Source organism: Chionomys nivalis, chromosome X, assembly GCF_950005125.1.
Source record: "Chionomys nivalis chromosome X, mChiNiv1.1, whole genome shotgun sequence".
In the NCBI taxonomy this organism is placed as follows: Eukaryota; Metazoa; Chordata; class Mammalia; order Rodentia; family Cricetidae; genus Chionomys; species Chionomys nivalis.
In genome coordinates this window covers 13,432,059-13,439,808 of record NC_080112.1, presented here as the reverse complement: position 1 = coordinate 13,439,808, position 7,750 = coordinate 13,432,059, and positions in this window count along the sequence as shown.

Genomic DNA, 7,750 nt, shown 5'->3' with positions numbered 1-7,750 from the left:
TAATTTAAATAAGAAGACAGGCCCTTAATAGATAAAAGATACTCAATCTAATCAGGCTCACACATTAATCTATTGGTTATAGGGTTTCTTGTAGGATTAGTTGCCATTAGCATTGTTTGTACTGGAAAGAATTGTGTAAGATATGAGATGCTCAAGTATTCTGAATTATCCTTCCTTTTATCCACAAGCATCATATCATCATTCAGGAAGAATATTGTTATGATATAAATTGTGTCTCACCAATTCACATTTTAAAGCCCTTAACTATAGTGCTTTTGAATGTTGCTTTATTTGAAAATAAAGACTTTAAAGATGCAATTATGTTAAAATGAGAGCATTAGATGGGCCTATATGTTGGGGGGAGCTGCGGGCTGTGTTCCTGCCGCCCCAGCTCCTGGTCGCCTGGCTAGCTTATGCCCCGAAATAACAACACACAAACTGTATTCATTTAAACACTGCTTGGCTCATTAACTCTAGCCCTTACAGGCTAATTCTCATATCCCAATCAACCCATCTCTAATAATCTGTGTAGCATCAGTCTTACTGGGAAAGATGTCTGGCCTGGCAGCTTGCTTCATGGCATTTGCCCGGGAGAGGGGAGCATGGCCTCTGCATCTGAGCTCACTTCCTCTTCCTCCCAGCATTCTGTTCTGTTTACTCCACCCACCTATGTTCTAACCTATGAGGGCCAAGCAGTTTCTTTATTTTTTAACCAATGACCTTCCTCCATCACCTATATCCAATATGACCAGTGTCCTTAAAAGAAACAATAAGTATGCACAGAGAGACACTGAACATGTGCACACACAAAAAGAACACATTTTGAGCACAATGTACATTGAAGGGCCAGGTAAAGGGGGCATCCTAACTAAGGTGTAGTGATACACACCTGCAATCTGAAACATTAGGAAGATGAGGCAGGAGGCAAAAAGAAAGTTTTAGGTCAGTCTTAGAAAAAAAAAAAGAAGAAAGATGTCAGGGGAGCCAAGGACAAATTCTTAAAAGAAACCAAACCCTCTAACACGAGACATAGACATCTACTCTCTAAAACTGTGGGTAAGTAAAATGTTACTGCTTCAGATATATCAGCAGCAGCATTTTGTTATGGAAGCCCTGACAACTAATACAGCTGTACAGTATTGATCTATACACTTTGATTTAAGAAACTCTTCTCAAGCATGACCTCTGGATTTCTGGTGATGGTCTATGTTTTCGCATGACAGCTAAGCTCTCAACTTATGAAGTTTTCTGCTCCCAGGTAACTGCAAGCAAAAGCTCCTGCTAATGTGGTTCAACAGGATGAGAGTCTATTACAGGCTAGCAGTACAATCCTTGTGGCACTGACTTTAGGGGAAAGAAGGATGCAAGAATGAAAGGGTTGTGGGTTCTTCCTCTGTGGTTTCAGAGAGCTGATGAGGACAGGTAGCATGTGGCAGAGGAGTTCCTGAATGACCAATCTAAGAGGCCAAGAGGCCCCAAGAGACCATTATGTAAAGCTGTGAAGGTGAAGCCTTGATTACAGCAGAGGTTACAACTTTTTATTCCCATCACATAGAGTTTGTATTAAACAGATATTGACTGTTCATAGTTCACTATAGTTCACTAAAGTTTCTCTAGGAATTTTCTTCTCATTTCTTGCAAAACATTCTAAAGTTATACCTTAATGAGATCCTCTGAATTTCTCTTTTGATTTCCAGCTGTGTCTCTTTTGCTACTTAGATATTATTTTTGTAACATGGCAACTATATTTATAGTTATATTATATATTATACTATCTATAAACTATTTATTTTACAAGTTCATCTTTTCTCATGGTAACCCATTCTATTCTTTCATGGAAACAATATTCTCTTGAATCTTTCTGAGGATTTATTTTCTAAAAGTGGCTTTGTTTTCTGCCTTTGTCCCCTGGGCTTGGTTCCTCTGTTCAGTTTTGTGCTACTTTTCATCTTTCTCATTGCCTTCAGGCGATTGGCAATTATTTTTTAGGTTACTCATTTTGCTTTGCTGAAGTCAATTGCCAATGACCTGAATATAAATATTATCCATACTGTTATTACACAACACCAAGCTACGTGCTACAGAAATAAATTAAATAGAAGGCAGTACTTTTACAATTTGTAGAGTCTGACCTGTGTAAGTACTGCTTGGTTGTTTGTTGTTGTTTTTCTTCACGGCTTGTTAATGGCTATGATGACATTTTGCAGCTGTGGAGAGTTCCTGTTTGATATCAGCTGCAGCTGCTTTGGAGTGTAGTTTTCCAAGTGTTTCCTTTCTGAACCACAAAGCCAATCTCATGTACTTTATGGCACCTACATTTTGAGATCAGCTATTCAAACATGTTCCACAAGTTTGATTAAAAGTTTATCTCACTATTTTCGTTTGATATTAATAAATATTGACACACTGTTATTTATGATTTGGGATAATTTATAGTCTATTTGTAATTATTTTGGAGAAGTACAGAGGATATAGAACACATATTATACCGCCTGCCTCTGTTTCATGAGTGCTGGAATAAAGTCCCAAATCTTTAATGGTAGTCTTGGTTATATAGTTAGTTTTTTGTACTATTTTTTATTTTGCTTTATTAAAAAACATCAACTTGACACAAGCTAGAGTCATCTTGGAAGAAGACACTCAATTGAAGAATTGTCTCCATTGGATTGTTTGTAGGCAAGGGTGTGGGGCATTTCCTTGATTAATGATTGATATAACAGGGCTCAGCCACTGTTTGCGGTGTTACCTCTGAGAACAAGATCTTGTGTTGTATTAAAAAGCAAGGTGAGTAAGTGATGGGAAGCAAGCCAGAAAGCAATGTTCCTCCATGGTCTCTGCTTCAGTGTCTGCCTCCATGTCCCAGTCTTCAGTTCTTACATTGGCTTCCCTAATGATTGACTATGATTAGAACACATAAGCCAAATAAACTCTTTGCTCCCCAAGTTGCTTTTGTTCGTGGTATTTTATCACAGCAATGTAAACTAATCTAGACTAGTATTTGAAAATCTTTTGTATATTATTAAATTTTTTAATGAAAACTTACAAACTATTTTGTGTAATTTATGGTTATCATGATAGTATTGATATCTGACATTGTTAGTTTTTCACTTTTAATATGGGAGAGTTAATTCATTTCTGGAATCGTATACCATTTTAATATATTGAGTAGTAAAGTATTTTTTCCCTTTAAATATGGAATGGTGGATGTGTTTATGAGACAAGGAACTGGTGTAGGAGTTCCTTCTGTTTGTGTGTTGCTTTCATTGGATAATGAATAAAGAAACTGCCTTGGCCTAGTTGATAGGGTAGAACTTAGGTAGGCGGAGAAGACAGAACTGAATTCTGGGAGAAAGAAAACAGAGAAAGAGAACTGCCATGGAGCCTCCAGGTCAGACATGCTGAATCTTTCCAGATAAGCCACGACCTCGTGGTGATATACAGATTAATAGAAATGGGTTAAATCAAGATGTGAGAGTTAGACAATTAGAGGCTAAAGATAACAGGCCAAGCAGTGATTTAATTAATACCATTTCTGTGTGGTTATTTTGGGTGTAAGTTAGCCGGGTGGCTGGGATGGAACAAGGGCCCGCTCTCCATGCATCAGGGAACAGCTATTGTTCTAATATTGCAGATTAAATAGAGAAGACACACAAGATGTGTTCACATTCTGACTACAGATTAAATTAGTTATTGAAAAGTGTATGATTCTTTGAACTCATATCCTTCAGTTCAGTACTTCTATCTAGGTAGTTTGGTGGGGAAAGATTTATATTTTAACATTCTGTATTATCTGTAGTTTCTAGTATAAAATATTTAATAAATATGTATAGTTCATCTCATGACATTAATCGGATTGTTCTTTGATCAAGTAAACTTTCTGTACTGTTGATCATGGAAGCTTAGTCAATACTGGATAATATGAAGAAATCAATATTTAGAAAGTTTATATGTACCTTGCCCCAAATCACACAACTTGCAAGTTAGAGAGTTAGTGTCTTAAACTGTTTTGTGTGATACAATGGAATATCTTGACACAAGGAAAAGTGGTTTATAGTCAATAGAAACTTATTGTCTCATAGTTCTGGAAACCAAGATGTCCCAGATCAAGGTTCCGGCATCAAGCAGAATCATCATAAAGTGCAAGGTGGAAGTGAAATAGATGAAGGGATCCCACTGCTACCTGTGGCACTGGGTAGGCATTTAAGCATTACTAAAAACGTGCTAAAATTTGTTGCTAATGTAAATGATAAGTCCTTTAAGATCACATTTTAACTATTCCTTCTGATGTTCATTTTTTTGTAAATAAGCAAAAACATTGGGGGATGGGGCAATTTGACTTCACAATTGACAGCTATTAGATCTCTTTTGCTAGCCTAGTTAAGTAAAAATGCTATCAGCAAGATGGCCAGTAAACTACCTGTATGACAACACTGCCTATTTTGAAGACTCCACAGGTTCCTTGAGCAAACTACACAGTGAATACAGCTGCTTGCTTCAGCTTCTGAAGTTGAAGCCACAGCTACAGGTGTTTCAGTTTTTAATTGATGTTTTCTTATCACAAGTCCCCATGAACTGTAGATAATTCTATATTCATTTCCAGCTAGAACTGATGGGGCCACCTCTGGTGGTCTACCAGCATAGAAGAATAGAAGATATAAAGAACTAGAGAAAAATAACAGCAGTTCTTGGTTTCTGGGATAGCTCCAGGGGGCTGTTAATTCTCTAGAAATAAGGGTCTCAGATGACCTATGCCTATTATCCTTGACATTGATTATTGCTAAGGGCTCTGCCTAGATGACAATAGCTGGTCTATACCTAGATAACTGAGCTGACACAAGTGTAGATCTACGGGTCTCACTTTGAGGCCTATGTAAGTGCTGCAATACAGCAACATTACAGAGTCCCCCTGCTGCCGCCACAGATTGCCTGTTTACTCTGCTCACTTATGCCAAATGCTGTAATACTAAAGCTGCCCATGACAGACATTTGAAGAGGTCCTTGTCTACCTGTGATTTCTGTCTTGGTACAGACATGGGATCTCAGACAGTTCACTAGTAACAGAAGAGCAAAGGGGCAAGACAGGAAGCAGATCTCTCCCTTTGATAACAACCCTCGTGTTTTCATCAGCCTTCAATGTGGATCCAGTACATTTGACTGTGAACATGTGCTTTGGAGGAAAGAGTTTTAAAGCATGGAAAATGGAGCATAAACTCAGGTAGTTTGGTTCTGGAGCCTTGTTGGAGGAGGGCGTCACTTGTTGGTTTCTGGCTACCTGGCTAGCTTAGACCTGAAATAATCACACAAAAACTGTATTAATTTAAATCACTGCTTGGCCCATTTGCTCTAGCTTCTTATTGGATAACTCTTATATTAATTTAACCCATTTCTATTGATCACGTGGCTATGGCTTACAGTGTAAAGTTCCCAGCAGCTGTCTCCATGGCTTCTCTATGACTCCAGCCTTCTTTCTCCCAGCATACAGCCTAGCTTTCCCTGCCTTGTTCTTTTCTGCCCTGCCATAGGCTCAAAGCAGTTTTTTATTAACCAAGGAAAGCAACACATAGACAGAAGGACCTCCCACACCAGAGCCTGACATGTTTACCACTATTTTCTTAAATCACAAGTTGCCTGCCAGATTTGGCTGGTAAAAATAAAACAACAAAACCAAAACTCTATTGCCGTAGGGAGATTCAGGCAATTCTCATTAGCTCGATTACAGTAATGGTAAATTCTGAGTCACCAATGATGCATTGGCATCACATTAAGGACAGGAAACCAAGCATTCCCCCTTGGTGTCACTTTACCAAGTGGTAGCCTAGATTTGAATTTAATTCTCTACTTTGCTCTTTGTTTGCCATGGTCCCCATCTGTCTGTTGTATGAGTTTGAGTTTGTGCCTTCCTGAATGCTGTCTTCTGAATCTGTCAGTACCTGTGCCTTTGTGCATATGTGTCCTAAACAAGGGGCATTGCCCTCTCCTTTATTGAACAGCAAGAAAACAAAAACAAAAAACAGAAAGCAAAAAGACATCATATGGGGGAAGGAATGGGAGGTACTTTATAGAAATCTTTAACAGAATTTTATAAGGTGTAGGACACTGAGTGCACTTGACCTCAGCTGACCTAGATAACAAGCACATGCTATCAAGTAGCCTCTGAATAGTGCTTTTAGTGCTTATGGTAGACAGTCATTGTATAAGGCTACTTTTAAACTATTTCATGTTTCTAGCAAATGATTGGCATAACACACATGCAGTCACAGAAAATGATTGGCATAATGCATATAGATTCCTCTCAAGTAGAGAGTGACAGAAGATTACAACTATACATTAGCTTAGTTGTAAAAATCGATCACATGGGAAATTCAAAGCAAGTAAGTTCAGTTGCTACATTGTTCTCTTAAAAACAGGTTAAACAAACAGGCTGAGTATCAAGTAGTAAAACAGTCTTACTTAAGCAACCTCAGAGTGTATTATTAACTCTGACTGGCAGTGAGGTCCATCAAAAGATCCAGTCTCTTAGAATATGAGGCATATTTTTTCACAATGCATTGCTGTGGCACTGTATTGCATGAGTAGCCAAAGGAAAATCAATATAGTATGAACTCTCCAGTTTGCTTATCCCTCAGGATACACAAACAATCAGGGAAGGATGATAGGCCATATGAGTGGTGGGTCCTCTATTATGAAAAAGCCAACTATACATCAAGGCTAATCAGCTTTACAGTTTTCCCTTAATGGAACCAACATAGAACAGTCCTGTACACCATTGCTCCTAGATACAACCTACTGAACTGACTGACAAATGAGTAGCCTGTTGCGGGAGGTCCTTCCGCTCCTCCAGCCAATAGCCGCTGAGATACCAGCCCATTGGGGCGTGGTCTCTCTCTTTAAAAAAGTGGCCACTTCCCTCCTCTCTCTCTCTTTGCTTCCTGCTCTGTTTCCGGCTACTACACTCCTTCCTGATTGCGCAGAGGGCTGTTGTCTGGGACGGTGATCTGTAAGTTTTTTCCCCTTTAAATAAATACCACTCTATTAATCATAATTCCAAACTGGTGTGGGATTGTTTGTGACTTACACCTTCAGTAGCCTGTTAAGTAAACAGGCAAGGGAAGCAGAGAATTAGCAATAAGTTGCAGATTTATGTGGTAGGCCTTGTTAATATAAGTGAAGTGTTTGGTCTCAATTTACTGAGCACCATGCAACATGTTCACGAAAGATTACAGACAGCTGAGGTGGCCTTCAAGGAAATCCCTGTGCCAGAATTGCTGCTAAATCCAGGAAAATTACTGTTTGAATGGTCATTGTATGATTGTATTACCTGTTCTGGAAAGTTTAGAAGGATATATTGTGGTAAACTCTGGAGTCACTGAGAAGGTCAATGTGTTTTCCACTGCTATGCAGTCATAATTTTAAAGATATATTTTCTTAATTTGCCTAACTAGTACCTTAGTTTTCCAAGACTAGATTGGTTGGTATAATTACCCTTAAAAGACCATGGGAATGATGATATAGTTGTAGTTCAAGATAAATTTAAGAATATATAGAAAAAAACTGTGTTTATAAGTAGTTGAAATTTTTCTGTAATATGAAAGTTCTCCCAGATTACACTTCTTTCTGACTGAAGAGCTGGTACGAATTAATGACCACAAATGTTAATATTCATGAATGGAGCATTTTCTCAGTGAAACCCACTCTAGATTATGATTTGCTACAGAGAAATCTTTGGAAATTAACCAATTTTTGTGAAAAT